This window comes from Cyanistes caeruleus, chromosome 4, assembly GCF_971803275.1.
Source record: "Cyanistes caeruleus chromosome 4, bCyaCae1.hap1.1, whole genome shotgun sequence".
NCBI classification, from domain to species: Eukaryota; Metazoa; Chordata; class Aves; order Passeriformes; family Paridae; genus Cyanistes; species Cyanistes caeruleus.
The window spans coordinates 58,636,366-58,654,773 of NC_141704.1; the positions used below are offsets into that span (position 1 = coordinate 58,636,366).

General features: G+C 45.9%; 1 long non-coding RNA gene across 2 annotated transcripts in view; it reads right to left on the reverse strand.

Annotated features, from left to right (window-relative positions):
- Window positions 1-15,223, reverse strand: part of LOC111929947 (uncharacterized) — a 61,082-nt gene extending 45,859 nt beyond the window's left edge. Inside the window, exons 1-2 of one of the 2 annotated variants that reach the window (XR_015285676.1) lie at window positions 15,011-15,223; window positions 2,332-2,459 (exon numbers count right to left, since the gene is read on the reverse strand). This is a non-coding gene — a long non-coding RNA (uncharacterized LOC111929947). The remainder of the gene's footprint in view (window positions 1-2,331; window positions 2,460-15,010) is intronic. The other variant, XR_015285677.1, reaches the window with a different exon arrangement.
- Window positions 15,224-18,408: the final 3,185 nt, after the last annotated feature.

The window sequence follows — 18,408 nt, forward strand, 5'->3', positions numbered from 1 at the left end:
GTGTATGTTGCTCAGAATGAGGATTTTTCTCTCTATCTCTACTAGTTATGAATCTAGTAGTAATTACTAATAATGAGAAGATGGTTCTTAATCACCATGCCCTCAGTAGGAAGAATGGGTGACAAATTAATCCAAGCTAGAAACAAGACTCTTGTCAGTGCAAAGAAAGAAAGATGGCAAAGCTGCAGTGAATGCTGTGGACCCATTTCCTGCTCTTTGATGTCCCAGCAGCTGGAGTTTATTTAGATATAAGTAATTTTCGAGTCAACAATAACAAACTCCACTGCACACCTTAGTTCTTTCTGGGTGAAATGTTTGGTTATTCAGAGTAGACTCAACTGCACGGAATATTCTGAGCTGGAAGGGACCCATGAGGATCATCAAGTCCAACTCCTGACTTCACACAGGACAGCTTAAAAATTAACTGTGTATCAAAGAATGTCCAAGTGCTCCTTGCACACCATCAGGCTTGGTGCCACTTCCCTGGGCAGCTTCCACTGCCAGATCACCTTCTCAGAGAAGAACATTTCAGTGACATCCAGCCTGAACCTCCCTTGCATCTCCTGCATCCCCTAATGCAGCTTTAAGCCATTCCTTTGTACCAGAAAGAAAAGATCAGCATACCCCTCTGCTCCCCTCCTCATGAAGAGGGGAAAGGATCAGGCTCATCTGAATTTGCAGCTGTTCAAAGACAGTTCATATCTGTCATACAGAAAAAGATGTGACTGTTCCATTTACATCTTAATACTGGACGTTACCAATTTTTCTGACTCAGACTTGTAGCTGCTGCCACGCTGTTTTTTCCCATGTTTCTTAAGTCAGCCTATACAGAAACTGAGCAGGTTTGGGATTGCTGGTCATGTAGGTAACCTGACGGTGGGAAAAGCCAGGTCTTAAAGAGAAACGTAAGGAAGAGATACTAGCTGGCCTACCCTGCCCTGTAAGATCCTTGTACTTTTACCATTCTTTCACTTCCCCCATCCCCACTATTAAAGTGGTAGAAGTAGAGTTTGGGATAAAGCGTCCATAGAAAATATTTTCCAATTAGATTTGATGTCTCAGGCCAGCATGGACATGTTGATTTAACACATTTCATGACCAGTATTTCTAACCAGAGAAAGGAAATCCACATGTCTGTCCAAATCTTTCTGCTCCAGAAAGAAGCAGAAAGAAAAGTTAACTCCATCATACCAGGACACTCCTGATCCCACTGCACTTGGGAGCTGTAGCCACCAAGTGCTCCAAACAAGGCAGGGTGTCAAATATTGAGTTTTTAATGACACCTACTGCACACAAAGGGCCATGGAAACTGCCCCGGGCCATCCAGCACACACACACACAGACTTTGCTTGTTATCCCTGGGTGCTTGGGAAAAGGCAGCAGGACACATCTGTCCTCACAGCTGTGGTGCAGTTTCAGTGACACTCAATGGGGACCCATAGGCATTTTGCTGGGTGTAAAACACCAGTATGGATGCCTGGATTTATTTTTATTTTTCATGTTAGCAGTATATTGCCTTCAGGTACCAAAGTGCAATAGAAAATTAATGCAAGGGTTAAGCAGCAAAGAGGAATGCAATGAACAACAGACTGTGAACAACAGCCCCAAAAGACCCAAAGGGTAGAAGCAGTTCAGGCCTGGGTGCTCTGCCCCAACTTACCTAGGATGTGTAGGCTGCAATCTGTCCTTCCTCTCCTTTCAGCTACGAGCTCAAGGCAAACACTGATCAGCCATATGCTTTGGGGTTTTCCACATGGCACCAGGGCTGTTCAAGGGTTAACTGGGGTTATTAAAGGCTGTCATTTCACAGCTCACATGCAGAGGTGCTCCATTAACCTATCTCAGGACAGCCCTCAGGACCAGCACAGCTCCGAGGAAGGGAAAGGCCTCGGCCTACCTGCCAAGGTCTGTGTGCCACAAGCTCTGGAGCTCAGACCTCCCAAGGAACTGATCTAGGGGACAGAGGACACACTAAACTGACCTAAACTGCTGCCAAAGGATTGAAGCTGCCACAACTGAACAGCTTCCTGCCAGGTCAGGCCCTGGTGCTGGCTCCCTTCCTGACACAGGAGTTTCACCACTGCCACAAGAGAAGACTGAAAGGGCATCTCATCCATACATACAAGTATCTTGAATATGGGTTTTGAGATGGTGCCAAGATCTTTTCAGTGGTGCCCAGGGACAGGATGAGGAGCAATGGACACAAACTAAATACAAGAAGTTCCACCTCAGCGCGAGGAAGAATTTCTGTACACTGAGGGTGGCAGAGCCCTGGAACAGCTGCCCAGGGAGGGCCTGGAGCCTCCATCTCTAGAGACATTACAAACCCACCTGGACATGCTCCTGTGTCACCCGCTCCAGGTGTCTGTACATAGAGCATAATGTCAGGCAGAATCAAAAAGATTCAGATCAATTGTTGTCTTGCTTTCTCTGAAATTCCTGCAGGTGCTGGTTGATCACTGAAAAAGAAAACCAACGAAGGTTAAAATATATTTGCCTTAGTGATGGCAAAGAACAGGGGAAAGTCATGCTGGAAATACAGTGGTTTATCTTTTGACTCTGCTTTGCTACTGCACCAAACCAGAAATGAAGAAGAAGAAACCAGTTTTGACAAGAGAGCTTTGGATCTTCTGCAGCAGAGAGCAGATGTTACTGATAGCTACAGTTTTATAAAAGGAAGGCTTCATAACATGGCTCCGGCCTGTTACTTCGGCTAAGTAGAAGGGAACTATGGGAGAGTGACTCAGCTGGAATAGGGGTAGAGAAACCTGAGAGATGCAAGAGACATCAGAAACGCGAGAGACGTGCTGCGTGACTGCCGCGTGTCCACAGCATGTCCACATCGTGGTGTATATGGTGGTTGCTTGATTTGGGCTTGTTGTTCCTTAAAACTATGGAAACCAATAACCAGCTAACTGCTTAAAAAGGCCGGGGTTTTGGCAATAAAGAGCACTCCTCTGCACCTGCCTGGGGTCTCTGCATCGCCTGTTATTGCAACAAGCAAACACAAAGCCTAAGCCCAGTGCATTCCCATTCCCTCCTGGAGAAACAAACAGGCAGCCTCAGGAAGACAAGCAAACCCAAGACTCTTCAAAAGAGTGAAATTAACTTAGGCAGGTGGAATTGGGTCATGGGGGGATTGTTTTAGGTCTGTATCTAATCTGCTTGCGCTGCATAAACAACTCAATTTAGTAAAAGTGTAGAAGAAGTGCAGTAAAAATTCTACAAATGTATTTTCTACAGATACCTCTGAGCATCCATGAATTCCTAAGATTATGAAGTATGTATCCCCAAAATGAGATGGAGAAGTATGGCTCTATTTATAGCCCTGCTATAGTGACTTTCCCCAGAAAATATCTTGTATCTATTGGTTGAGTGGTGTAACCCCCCCATGAAAGGCAATCTTAGGCTACAAGGTATTGATTGAGTGTCAGCTTTCACCGAGCAGCCAACAGTGTGCCCGTCTAGGTGCTGGTTTTTAGGGGCTGGTAAGCAAAAAATACCAAGGTATGTTTCATTTTGACCTGTGTCAGTGCCCATGAGCCCTTTTCAGTGGTGCCAGAATGCTGCTTCCTGGGAAGTGGTAGTGGAGGAGCTCACAAGCTTCTTCATCACTACAGGCCATCCATCCCTCCTCTCTTGCCATCTTTCTTAAAGAGAAAACTTCACTACATGGCTGGGATTCCTGGTCTGAGAGAAATCCCAGTTTCAGGATTGCAACTTCACTTCCCAGGAGGCAAACATGCTCCACAGTTTCAAGTGAAGTATCTCCCAGTCAAAGCATCTGGGGCCATCTCAAAATCATACTCACCTGGAACACAGTACTGCTGGGAAGCCTGATGGAAAGATTCAGAGAGTTTTGAAAATCTAGGAAAGATTTATTTTTTTCTTCCCCCATGGAATAAAAGAAATATTTTGTGGTCACTGAATCACTCTCAAGTAGGCAATGCAAGTAGCTCTGTTGGAGTACCCACACACATGGAAAAAACTCATGGTACAAAATGTCAGATGTATGATCATACAGTTATGGTTTTCATTGTTTTCTCTCCCAGATGGTTTTATATCACATCCCTGACCCTGATTTGAAAAGCAACAAAGATTTAGCTATTAAAAAAAAAATAAATATTCTTTTCAAACTCATTATACTGCTTATATTGTTTTTTGTTGTGGTAGCTCCTTGTTAAAGTTCATTCTCTCCTTCCATACAATCTTTTCTGTTCCTCTGCACTTGCAGCGCTGTACATTCACCCTTTTGATTCAAACACACGTATCTCCATTATGGGCTCATAAGGATGGTCTTTGTCCCAGTGCAGTGGCCCTTTCCCTAAAAAGCCCTTTTAAGTGAGTGGTAACACAGAGCCTGGTCACTCCAACACACCTACTTCCAAAGAATTTTGGAATGGATTGGGTTGGAAGGGACCTTGAAGATCATCAAATTCCAACCCCCACCATGGGCAGGGACACCTGCCACTATCTCAGGTTGCTCCAAGCCCCATCCAACCTGGCCTTCTTTCAGGGATGGGACAGCCACAGCTTCTCTGGGCAACCCGTTCCAGGGCCTCAACACCCTCACAGGAAACACTTTCTTCTTAATATCCAATCTAAACCTGCTCTCCATCAGTGTGAAATTTCCTGTCACTGCTGTTCCTGATGAAGAGGTCCCTTCAGACAGGAGAAGGTTTCTATGAGGTCTCCTTCTCCAGGCTGAACTTTCTCAGCCTGTTTCTATAGGGGAGATGTTTCAGTCCCTTTATCAACTTGGTGTCCCTGCTGTGGCCTGGCTGCAGCAGCTCCCAGGGTCCTTCCTGTGCTGGGCCCAGGGCTGGATGCAGCCCTGCAGGGGGGGCTCAGCAGAGCTGGGCAGAGGGGCGGAATCCCCCACCCATGCTGCCCTGGAGTCTTGGATGAGATTTCCAGCGTTTTCCAAGGTATTTTTAGGTGTAAGAGTTTAAACAGCAGACTGTCAGCCTATTCAACACTGATGGCTGGGTTATTTCAGACCATTAGTGAAACACCCAAATGTCCAAGAAATCTGTGGTTTTGTTTGCTTTCCTCTGACTGCTTAAGGGTTGGTGCCTACTCTTTTCAAAGTGCCCTTTGGACCAGGGACTAAGGATGACACCACGTGAAAGACTCCCAGTCATGGCTCATTTGGCAGGGAACTGTTTCATCTGGTTATGCATCATGGAACACACCCTTCCCAGCAGCATTCCTTCCCAGGACAGCCCAGCATAACATAGGCTGTCTCCCCTCATGCCATAAGTCCAGCTTCTATCCAAAATACAGCATGGAAGTAACAATGGTGTGGCAATATGGGGGTGGTACATCTTTAGATATCTTCAGGGTAAGTGCATCATGAGGAATAGGCAGCAAGAGGTTCAGAAAATGGGGTTTTTCCAGATAAATTTGATTAATTTGTGGATGGATTATGCAATTAGGGGGTGAAGGGAATACAAGAGGCTAAAATATGCTTGGATTTTACCAAAATATTTGATCCTCTGTGCTATGAAATCAACAGCGGGAAAAGTAGTCCAAATTGGCTTAAGAAAAAAACAAACCAAAACAACTAACATGTGGGCAGTAAACAGGCTGGAAGAATAGAAATAAAGGGAAATGACAAAAAACAATGAATCATATTGGAAAGGCTTTGTTTGTTTCATTCCCAAGGTGTGAAAATAATCAGTGTTAGTTCTGGTGTTATTAAATTGCATTCAAGAATGATCTGTGCATGAATGTAAGTTACAGCTGATAATAAATTGGGAATAAATACAAACACAAGTAGAATTAAAAAATAATTTTAAATAAAAAAAGGCAGAGGTATTTGGGAGTTTCTGGCAGGACCTAGAAAATAAGGGGTGGAAGAAGAATCAGGTGGGGATCTGGACTAGAGCAGTGAAACTGAGGAGGACAGTGGTCCTGAAGTGGTGAGTTAAAAGCACACCTCCTCCCAGGGGTGCCATTCAGAAAAATCCTTGAGCAGGTCCTTAACTTCAGACATGTAAATTGTTACTGAGTCACTGAGAATGAAACTAAGCCCCTTAAAAGCTGTTCTGAACTGAGATCAAATTGCTCAGCACCTTGACTGAGCCCATCTATTTCCCACATCTCTCCACAACTTTCCCCCACGATGGGAAAAGTTGATCTACTTGTTCTACTTCAGACTCATGGATGCTCCAAGGGCTCTTAAGGGAACATATCCAGCAACTGTGTGTGGATTCCACTCACAGAAAAGTATTTTGGAAGCCCAGATTCAGTTCAGCTTCAAGCAGAAAGGAGACAGAAAATTCCACACTTCTCCACAGACGAAAATTACATCAGCAACAGGAAAGTTCTTCAGAACAGTCCTGAGCACTTAGTTTCTGCTCAGATTTTCTTTGACAGATGTGTCACACAAACTCAAAATAAAGTCTCACTTAAATACTTTTTTCAAAGAGAAAAATGACACTATTTTATTTAAAAAATGAGACTGGGTCTTTTGATGAGTTTTCCTATAGAGGATTGCAGAGAAACTGAAACCAGCTTACAAAAGAACTTAACATTTTAAAGGGTTGCTATTTTCTAGTGAAAACTGTCTGATCTGTCCTTCTCTCCTTGTATTCACCCTTTTATCTTTGTGATAACAAACACTGATATGATATTACTGATATGACTGTCTGCATGCATGGTACAAGAAATTCTCATTTTTTATTCTTGCCAACAATTCCCATGCTATCTTGTGGGACTTTGATGATCCTTGTGGGTCCTTTCTAGCTCAGAATATTCTGATACTCATTGCATACTGTTCCTACTGCCCTCCAAGAGACTTGCAAACAGCCTTTCCCTTTCTACCTCATCAGAAACTTCCCCTCCAGCTCTGCTTGGCAGTGAAAACTTTATTATCACCTTTTTCTGAATATTTCTTCTGGGTCAGTTCTTTGTGGGAAAAAATAAACTGAGAAAACATCACGAAACAAGAAACATAACAAAACAAACAAACAAACAAAACCAGCAAACCAGAAAGTTGGGAAGTTGTTGATAAAGAACCACTTTTAAGGAACAACAATGAGGTAAAACTCCCTGTTAGTGCAGCAGCTGACCATCTCAGCAAAGTCCTTGATCTATCCACTTTCCCAAGACACAGTTCTCCCATGCCTTATCAGGGGGTTTTTCATGAAGGATTTCTGGAGTGCTGAAAAATCTTCTGAGCTCTGATGGGTTATTGGAAATAAATGGTGGATGAACTCCTTTGAGGTCAGTACCTTTGCTCAGTGGTCTGTGATTTGCAGAGGATTTGCCTTAGGGATGAGGATGATACCTTCTGATCTCATGCTAGCTTTTAGAGCAAAATTTTTGTTTCTATTGTTTACAAAGTACTGTCCCCATTAATAAGTTTTTATAGATAGTAATAATTCCTCAGTGCAAAATATTAAGTCACTGTGTAAGCAATCCCTCCAAGACACATTGTTTTCTTTAAATCTTTAGCTAAAAGCCTTTATGGCAGTTGGGTCTCTGATACTGTGTTACTTCACCAGGATCTTCCTGGGTTTGCTCAGATTACTGCCAGATTTCTTAATTCCCCCTTGTGCCAGCTGAGATGGTGCAGTATCTCTGGGCCAGTACCACGCTGCAGCCTGTCAAAATGTGATAGGAGATGGCCCTGAAGCCTCCCTGACTTAAACTGCAGCTGTCATTTTCCATCAGTCCCCACTGCTGGAGCTTAGCTCCTGCTGGCACAGCATCCTATGCACAGTTTAAGCTCTGCTTTTCTCTGCAGGTCTCCACTTTTCACACAACTGACACATTTTACTCTCTCCCCCTTCTCTCACTCCAAAAAAGCTTCCTCTTGTTCCTCTCACTTTTCTTCTCTGGCCCTGTTCCTTCTGTGTGTGAATTCCCATATGCTTTCTTCCCCTCACTCACACCATCCTTGCTTCCACCACAGTATTAAGCCATAATTAGCAGGAATAGAAAACCAAAAGCTTCTAAGGAACCCCTTCCTCCATTCTCAGTTTCAGATGAAGCATATTTGCAATAAGGTAAGGAAAGTAACATGTCCCCAGCATGAGAGCCCGCTCTTAGGATGACACTTCATCCACACTGCCTGGAGAGCTCTGTCCCTGTGGGGCTGGAAACCACAGCCCAGGCTCCTATTGTGAGCCTGGCCACACAGGCAGCAGGACAATGAGGGGCAGCAGGTGGGGCTGCAGTGGAGGGCAGGGAGCCCAGGGAAGAGATGAGCTGGGACAATCCAGCATGCCGAGCAGCAATCACGGGACACTGGGGGCATCACCACTGCCAAGTCTCTGGAGGAGCGGAGGGAGACATGAGCAACATGGAAAGGTTTGTGGGATGGTGAAGAGGCTCAGCACCTTCCTGTGCAAAGATTAGTACAGGGAAAAGTGCATATTTGTTGGAAAGTGCCAAAAGAGCTACCAAGAGCAATACCAGTTGTGTCCCTAATACCACTTACCCCCTTCATGTTTCTTTTCCTCAACCCACTCAGTTACAGGTGCTGAACTCACTGATTGGATGAAGACAGGGAATAACTTTTCCAGAGCAGAAGCTGGCACCCAGGCTTTGTTGCAGTTCATATGAGAGCTAACTAATTCAGACTATTGTATTTTTACCAGCTGACCACAGGATAAACTTTCCACAAGCCTGACTCTTCTCCCCAAGGCCGTAGTGCCCACAGGCCTGCCCCAACAGAGCAATGTGTCTGGGCAGGCTGACATTTACCCAGGGCAGGCCACACTGTCTGAAGCTGTTAAAAATCATGTCATGCTTTCACTCTGCCCTTCTTCCACCTGTAGGAGGGACAGTGCTATGGAAGCCTTCACATATTTCACCACAGATGTGTAACACTGGGGCTGCCCTAAGAGAAATAGAGGTGAGCCTGGGTCTCCTTGCTGGCACATGGACAGTGTTTCCTCAGGTGTCTGACTGTGCCCAAACACAAATCAGTGGCACAAACTTTTAACCTTGGAACGCTGCACCTAAGACAAGGGACAGATGAAGCAAAGTGGGAGAACAAATGGACACAGCTGTGCCAGTTCAGATTAAGGATACACCTAACCCTGTATTTTGTCTCCAGCTATTCTCAAATTTATTTTATTGCTTTCTTTTTGTGTTGCAGTGTCAGGCCTGGGATTGGTGCTTTCCCTGCCTCTCCCCAAGTTCACCCCAGAGCCCACCCCTGGCAGTGTCCCAAGCAGCTGTGACACAGGGAGGCTGAGCAGAGCTGGCCATAACCCTTCTATCCTCCCTTGTCCATCTGTCTGTATTTGCCTCCCCCATCCTGAGCCCACACTCAAGACACAAATGTCCCTGCTGGCAAAGCCCCTTGGCAGAGGGGGCAAAGGGTGGCCTGCTCTGTGCCAAAGCCATTGTTGAACACCCTGGCCTCTTCTTTTCCTCCTCAAAAAACCCTCCTGTACTTTGCTTGGGGTGAGCTGGCCAGAGAATTCCCTGTGGTGTCCCTTCCCATTGGACCGGGATCTGTCTCTGTTCTTGTCCCACTGTGTGCAAGAGTGGGCACTGGATGGTGGCAGCCAAATGGATCAGTCGCCGCTGATTTGCTAATGTCTTTTTTTTTATATAAGTGGACCAATTACTTCAAGAATGGAAAAAGAAGTTAAAGACAGAGGAAAAACAAACAAATAAAACTGCTGTCCCCAGGGTCCTCAGGCAGAACCCAAAGGAAACGTGAGAGAGCTGCAAGAACAGGACAAATGTACATTCAACTTCCCCACACACGCTCCCGTTCCCATCCCTTCGGGGCACAATGGCAGCCACTGTGCCTGGCTGGGCCCAGCAGCTGAACAGCTGGCAAAGCGCACAGAGTCCAGCCTCAGAGCAGGGCTGAGATGGACATCCATCCAGAAAAGTGTATCTGCTTCCCTTGGAGGCACAGGGAAGCTCTGGGATTTGCACCTGCCCCATCTGGAACTCCAGGAAAGGCCTGATCCTCCCTGAAGCTCTAAAAACAGGGGCTCCCCTCAGAGGGCCACATCCAAGTCAAATGGCAAATAGAAAGGCAAGCATTAGGCTGGGACACAGCACTTCCTTTTCTGTCACATGAAAGATGAGTCCATTAGGGAACATCCTCTCTGGAGCCTGTAGGGAAAAGCTTGGAGACTCACAGATAAAACAGCTTGAGTTATGTCTTCCTTGGCTTTCAGTGAGGACAAGTACAAGGATTTCCATTGTCCGCACCGTTAGCAACATTGCATCGTCCGAAAGACCTTGTTCATTTATCAGCTTCCTTTAAAATCTTTTGTTCACAAGCCTGCTTGTGTGTGAACAGAAAAAAAATCCAGCTCTATCTAGTATCAGCCTGCAGCTGTTCACTGACAGAAGGACTCAAAAGCTACAGATATGAACATGGGAAAATCCACCCAAAGCAGAAGGAAGACACAGTAAGCAACAGCTGCATGACAAGAATATGCTGTTTCTGTAGTGTGAGGGGAAAACAAAAAGCTACAGTTACAGTAGGCATCAGAAAGTTGTCAGCAAACATTATAATTACAATTCAGCTCAGAAGATAAACCAAATTACCTCTGCTTCTAACTTTCTTTGGGTATCTGATGCTCTTCTGGACATATGCTGATTCCCAGCAGGATTTGAAAATTCCAAGCCAGTTTTGAACCATCTTATAAGTGCAAGAGTCAGCAGATTTCAATCTGTCTCTGACTTTCACAGGAAAAAAGAACAAAACTAAAAAAAAAACCTCAAACCTCTGTCCACTAAACTGAGTCCTCTCAAAACCCTACATATAATATTTTGATTATTCATAACAGGGTTGTGTGTGGGACATAGCAGATGGTTTTTATGCTGCTTTAAACCAAACAGATCCCAGGACCAAGAGCTTTCTGACTGTGTTCTCAGGACATAGCTCCTCCCTTGAGTCCTCCTTCCTGAGACCCCACAGCCAGTAACAGAGATTAGTATTGGTTTTCACAGCTCTCCAGGAGTTCCAACTTGTATTTCTGTTTGCATCCTACCCTTGCAGGCACTCTACATTCTAATTTACCACCTCAGGGATAAATAACTATTAAAATACATAGCAAAGTGATTGTGTAATGTTTGTAAAAATAATCACGCTTTACTTGAAATGTGCAAGAAAATCTATAGAGCCAAATAATGCAACAGCAGAGCCCAGTACACTTCCCTGCTTCTGGTTCTTCACTGTCCTTTGTCAGCCCTTTCCAAATCCCCTTAGGAGGACCTTTTTGACTTCTGGAAAGGGTGTTGCCATATCAGATTGAAGCCTTTCTTCTGTAGCTCCCCTTCACTGGTACTTGACACTAAAAAGGGTTCTCTTCTGCAGAGGTCTGTTCCCTTCTTATTTTTTACCCTCCCAAGCTTTCTTTGCAAGTGGCTTCTTAGCCCTCCTTCTAAAGGAATGCTTGTCCCTCAATTCCCAGAGAATCTGCATAACCTGACCTTCTCCAGGATGGAGCAATTCCTTTGTTATCTGAAGATAACAAGCCCATTCAGGTGCCAACAGTTTCTAATAGTCCATCTATTCATAGACAGAGAAACCAGTTCTCCTCCCTTCTTTCCAGTGCAACATTTGTAGATAGGAGCACAAGAGAAGGTGGTGCTAGAACACAAGTGTGTAAACCATCTGTAAAATGAACCTTCCTCTCTGATGAGGGAGGTGTTTCTGTCCAGGAACTGCTGGGACACTGGAAAGGCAGTGCCACTCCACCATGTGCAGCTCATGTGAGACACTGCTCTACAGCACAGAGGCTCGGATATTTGTAAAACAGAAATGGTGCTTTCCTGACCTGGGGGAAGCTTCTCTTCTGAGGATGGTGATTGGCATGAATGAGCTGTATAAATAAAAACTTGAAACCCGTAAAAGAAACAGTTCATGTCTGGGCATGAGAACCCACTCAGTCAAAAGGGCTCCCAGCCCAGCCAGCAGACAGTACCTCAGGAAGAGCTGAAGGACAGGATGAGGAACTACCAGCATCACTCCAGGAACCTGCTCCAAGAGGTTATTGCAATGTCAAGATGAGGTGAGAGCCCAGGTGAGAGTTTCAGCTCACAGAGAAATGAGATAACAGCACAACAGAGTTTTGTTTGGGGTACAAATTTGCACCACGAGAGATGAAAGACCAAGAATGGAGCCAAGGGAGGAGACCATGAAGGAGATCCAGAGGTTTCAATGAAGAGCAATGTGGGACATGTGTTAGTGATTTTTTTTAGTTACTAAGGCAGTTTAGTTTCATTTACCAATAAAAGCCACACTACAGATCCTGCATGCTACACCCTGAGCCGTCTATGGAGTAATGTCAGTGGCCAGCAAGCACCCACCACTGCTTCCTTCTGATATTCAGGTAGTCAGGAGACTTCAAGAGGATGGACAAGAATTACAGGCAAACTGTGACCAGGCACAAGGATTCTTAACAAAGAAACAGAAGTTAAGTTCTTAACCTTTCTTGACAAAGGTGCTTTACATGGTTCTTCCATGTGATGCTGGTGCAGCACTGAGACATTACCCAGAGAGATTGGGGTCCTCATCCTTGGATATTTTCGCTGCACAAAGCCCTGAGCAACCCAAACCATCCTGGGAGGTGGCCCTGCTGTGGGCAGTGGACTGGACTAGATGACTTCCAACCCAACTCTTTATAAGAGCAATGTTTCCCTCGGGCCTGTGTATATTTACATGCAGTAAAACATCTGGCAGGCAGCATAAGGTCGTGCATAGGAAGTTGTGTCTGCCTGTTAACTCCAGCTCCAGACTCAGGGAAAACAGCAGTGGAGCAAGAGGGTTTCTTAGCTGAGAGTAAAAAGCCAAATGCTGCTGGGATCAGGTAGAAGAGCTGCAGAGAGGGGAGGACATTTCCTGGGACACCCCTGGGGAGATACAGCCCTTGAGAAACTGCTCACCATTGCCCAGCTGCTGCTGAAGTGTTCTGCCCTGTGGAGTGATGGAGGAGCTTTGGGAGCTCTCCAGGGGCAGCAGCAGTGGATTTCACAAAACCTGTGAGAATTTCTTTCTACTTCACCAGGAGGGCAGCGATCACTTCACCAGCCTTCCTGTCACTGTCCAAATGACCTTCTCACCCACATCAGGAGCTTTGCCCAGACCAAACAAGAACCTCCTCAGACTATGGATGGAGCTCAGACAAAGCATACCTGACTTTGACCATGCCTAGCAAGACACCTCAGTCAGCCAAAACTTGACTGTGTGTAAATGCTGGGAACTGAGATCTGAAATAGCTGAGGACTGAGTTTGGAACAAAGATGTTTGTCACCCACCCCTGCACAGAGGGACAGTCCCTGAGCTCCTGGTTGCCCATCACTCGCTCAAATGCCCAGCAAAGCCTCACCACAGGCAGCAGTGCTGAGCAGAAGGGTTTGGGGAAGCCAGGGATGCTGAGGAGCTCATGGGTGACAGGGTTTTCTCACTGCCCACACTGTCTGAATTCTCAATAAAGCCATTTATTCAAAAGCCATGTGGCACCTGGCCAGTGGCTGAAGGCTCTGGCTGTAAGTGCCACTGTGAAAAGGGGCAACACCTTTCAAAATGCTTCAATATGACCACTATAAAATGCATACTTTTGGAGCATACTGGTGCTGGAACACTCCATTATAGGACTAAAATGCTGCATTTCCCAAAGAGAAGGAGAGAAAAAAGAAGCAAACTATAGCACTGTATTCAGGTGGTCATTAATACTATATGCAATGTAGTATTTTAGGTGATTAATATTTTAAAAGCAATTAGTTTTCCGAGGTAGGTGTAATCAACATGCAGCCAAGTAGTAAAATATCCTGACTGTTTATCCATGGTAATAGCTTTTAATTAATCAGTTTTGGAGGAGGAAATTACAAGTAAAATAGTTTATCTCAGTAGAGAGAATTTATTTACACATTTTAGTTCATGATACTATTGTTCTCAGGGTTTTATGTGTTTGTCTCTTTGTCAGGCAGTAAAAGTTTATTCTGTTTGTTTGTTTGTCTGATCATGTTAAGAAGACAAAAATCAGCAGATACAGAGAGTATTTCATTGTCCCTGGAATGCAAAGGGGACATCCAAAATACTGGTTGAGATCCTTATATGGAGTCTTCATGGTCAATTTTTGATGCTTTCATGGAGGTAACAAGACAAGATGTTCTTCCCTTTAAAAATCCACCTGTTTTCAGAATTTGGATGTGTTCACATCTGCACACAATGAGAGGTCCAGCTTATCCCCATCCCACAGTCATTCACATGGCTTCCAAACCAAAATCCCACTCTGATGAAGCTCCATATAAAATATCTCACTCTTTGGCAGACAATATATGCCTCATATGTTTCAGCAAACTATTCAGTGTGGGACCCTGTGTCAGGATAATTCTCTCACTGCAGATTAACAGAATCATTGCACTTACCTTTCAAATATAGCTGCTCTCCTGGGAGTAAATCCCGTGATTATTTAGCAGTTCACAGCACTGTAAAGACAACTAAAATATGCCCTTCCCAAATCCCCCCAAAAAGGAGCAATTTCCTCTTAACATCTTCCTTTTCTATTCCCTGTTTGTATGGACCTGGGTGTGCTACACATGTATATGAAATGTAAAATCTTTGCCTCAGTGTAGACAGAAAGCAAATAAAATGGAATTGAAGCTCCACATTTGTTTTAGCAAGAGCAGAACCACCTGAGAGACCACAGAGAAAAGTCCGAGCATTTCTTTTGAAGGAAGGAAAGAAGGAAGCTATGTCACAGTAAGGTGCTATAAAAATTGGAGATCAGCTGAAGGTTTGGGGACAGAAAGTCTTTTATTGATATCTCTCAACAGTCTGAAAAGAAAAAAAAAAACCATTGTGCGTTTAATGTTGAAACCTTTCTTGAACTAAGGACTGATACAAACGTGCCAGCAGGTAAGGAATGCAAGAGGTTAACAGCAAAGCCATTTTAAGCAGAAAAGGAAGCTGATTCATAGGCAGTGAGGAGAAAAGGAAAAAAAGGGGGGGAGGGGGATTGTCATCTTCAGATTCTATCATATTATTAATGATGAAATAGGTATCAGTGGTTCATACCTGTAATTTATCAGAACTGTGCTTGCTCTTTCAAAAATCTGGTCCAAAAGCAAAAAAAAAAAAAACCACAAAAAACCAAAATAAAACCCTTAAACCCAGGAAAAGAATGACGGCGTTTCTGTACTGTTCTGCATGCCAGGGTAAAAAAAAAAAAAAAAATGTCACTTTCCATTGACTTCCTGGCGCGTGGGAGGCACCTGTTCCCTGTTCCTTGTCCGAGTAAACGAACGCAGCCTTATTTATCACCCTGCCCCCCAGGAGAGGAGCGCGGCGGCTGCAGAGGACGCGGCACCCCTGCCAGATAAGGCAGTAATGTCAGCCTGGAAATTCTTTGGGCTAAATGTGATTAATTTATCGAGTCTTCCAGCATAAAACATCAATCCCAGGTACATGACCATCCTTGTACCTTTTTTTTTTTGACTCCTTTCCCATCTCACCTAATAAAGAAATCTGATTGGAGTCATGCGCTATTTGCACAAACAGTTTTCTAATTACTGCTCTGAATAAGTTTATACTACGAGAAACCATGAGAAAGAGAAAGGGGATGAGAAAGGTTAAAGAAGAAACTTTGCACAAAACAGAAAGGAGCAATTAATTAAACAAGTATTAACCAATCACACAGAATCCATTAGTTAATGCTGTTAATTATTGAGCCTGCATAAAATCACCCTCTAAAGGTGAGAATAGTTTTATTACGGGGTATGTTTCACCTGTTCAGTGTTTATGTTGTCTGATATGGCTGTTAATCATAAAGCTGCCACCACATAGTTATTTAGAGTTGAGAACTACCTGTACAATTAAAATACTCCTTGAAAATATATAGATGATACACAGAAGATCCTGTGCTATTCACATCCTTTCCCAGTCTTTTATTAAGAAGCAGAGGAAAAAAAAAAAATATTTTTATCATGTTTTTCCTGTTGAATGCACAGCATGGAATTATGTAATTTACCTTTGAACGGCTAAAAATCAGATAAATTAAAAAAAAAACAAAACCAAAACCACCCAAACCACTAAAAGACTGCTTCCAGTGACTGAAATTGGAATACTTTTATTTCAAATCTATTGCACATTTTATTATGCGTGGTGTTTGTTTGCTTTCGGGGCTTTCCGCAGCTTGGACATTGGAAACACGTTCATCTGTTTCTTTTTTGGCTTCCAGTCGGTTTCACTTTCAGATTCTCATGTTTCACACTCCAGCCTTCAGGTTTCAAGCACTGCAAAGGAATACTTATTCCATTTAAACAAACAAAAACCCCGCGGCCGGCGGGCGCACTCACTCCGTGCCTATTGCCCTGCAAAGCTTGAGACCATCCTGTCCCCTGAAGCATCTTCCTGATGCTTCTCTGAGATTCGCTAGGAAAAGAAATTAAATAAATAGGAGTGATGACGAATTTAGGATTTATTTAAAAAAAAAAAAAAAAAAACCCACGAGCTTTGCAGCGCTCTACAACAGAGCCCGATAAAATATCATTACATATTATCGATACACGATAACCGCGCGTCGGGCTGGTGATGAGTAACCGTGACACCGGACTTGGTGCCCTGCAGAAGTGTCCCAAGACCTAAATAATGCCGGCGGTGTTGCCACCCGGCGGCTGCGGTGGGGTTGGGAGCAGCACAGCCCCCTTCCCTCGGGGTGCAGGGCTGGGAAGGAGGAGCGGCTGTCCCGGGAGCGCGGTTTCCCCGCGGCCGCAGCTCCGCGGGAGCGCCCGCCCGGGGCTGCGCGCACATCCCCGCGATGTTTGATTTAATCAGTAATGCTTTTAAATGGGTGAGGCAGCTCCGCAAAAGAAGGGGAGCGAGTGCGAAAAGGGTGGGTTTTGCTTTTGTACTGTTGTATTATTTTTTGTTAAGCTTTTTTGCCCTTTTTTGTGTGTGTGGGGGGGGGGGGGGGAGTGGGTTGGGGTTTTTGGTGGTTTTGTTTTGTTTTGTTTTGTTTTTTCCTTTTTTTTTTTTTTTTTTTTTTTTTTTTTCGGAGAAGGGTGCTATTTAACATATGGCACTCGGTAATCTCTACACGGAGGCTGTTAAAACATCTGCTGCCTCCAAACGCATGCGGCAGCGCCCGTGGGCACGGGTCAAGGCGAAGGGGCAGCTCGGGCACGCTGGCTTCCGCGGCCGGGGGTCCCTGGCCCCCTGCCCGCCGGCCGCGCTGCCCAGGGACGGTGTTTCCCCGCTGGAAACGGGCACCGAGCATATAAAAGCCGTCGTACCGGGAGAAAGTGTTTTGGTTGTTTTGGTTATTTTGTTGGGGTTTTTTCTGTTTTTTGGTGTTTTTTGGTTTTTGTTGGTTTGTTGTTGGTTTTTTTTTTTTTTTCCCACGACGTTGCCGCAGATCAGCGGCACCTCCGCGTGCAGAGCTGGCACGCTTCCATTTATTATTGATTTAGGGAGGTGGTTTTTTTTTTTTCCCCTAACGGGACATCCCCACCACACTCTCAGCACCGTGGCCCGCCCGCGGTGCCCTGGGCAGCTCTCTCCCGGCTGCCGCCCCATGGCGGGGCGCGGGGGGCCCCCATCGCTTCCCCGCCGTGCTCCAGACATCACCCCACTTCGGAAAGTCGCTGCCGGACAATCGGGACACCCGTCGTCCTCCCCCCTGAAACTCACATAAATCACAGTCGCTGCATTGTCGGGCTACAAAGCCAGACGGGAGCGCTTATGAATTTAAGTTTGGAGAAGGAAAACGTGCGCTGACACAACACGCTCCCTGTTCGCGGGAGCAGCCAGGAAGGGGAAATGAATGGTGGAAGTTAAAGAGCCTTTCATTGCGGAGCGGCCTCGCCGTGCGCCGGGGGTGCCCCCTCCTCGCCCCTCGGACTCGAGCCTTGCCGGGCACAGCTCTGCCCGGGTCCCGGTGCCCCGCGGCTCGGCTGCCGGGGCCACACACGATGCCCCGCACGCCCGGGGGCTGCCCGCTCGGCACGGGAATGAGTTTGTGGGGAGATGCTGCTCTCGGCTGTCCCCCGCTCCGGAGCTACAGATGGGGGCGGGGGGGAAGGGGCCACACTCCCGCTGCCTTTCTGCTGCCCAAGTAGCCCTTCGCTCCGACGGGCGGGTTCGCTGCGGGGCCGTGTCCCAACCAGCTTTCGTCGGGGCAGCCTTGAGAGTCGGCAGAGCCGTTCCCACCCCTCCCATCCGCTCCGATGCAGAAGGGCGAGCGCTGGCGTGGGAGGGGGCGCCTGTGCCCACTCGCGGGCAACGACGGCCGCTTTGCCCCGGGGCGGGCAGAGCCCGTGCGGCTGCCGGGACCGGCGGAGCGCTCAGGGCAGGGGGCTCCCTCTCGCCCCATCCCTCAGAGGTTGCTCTCGATGCCCGGGCATCATGCGCCCTTAAAAATATAATCTGCCCGGTAACAATCAGCGCGCAGCGGCGAGAGCCCCAGAGCTATTGGC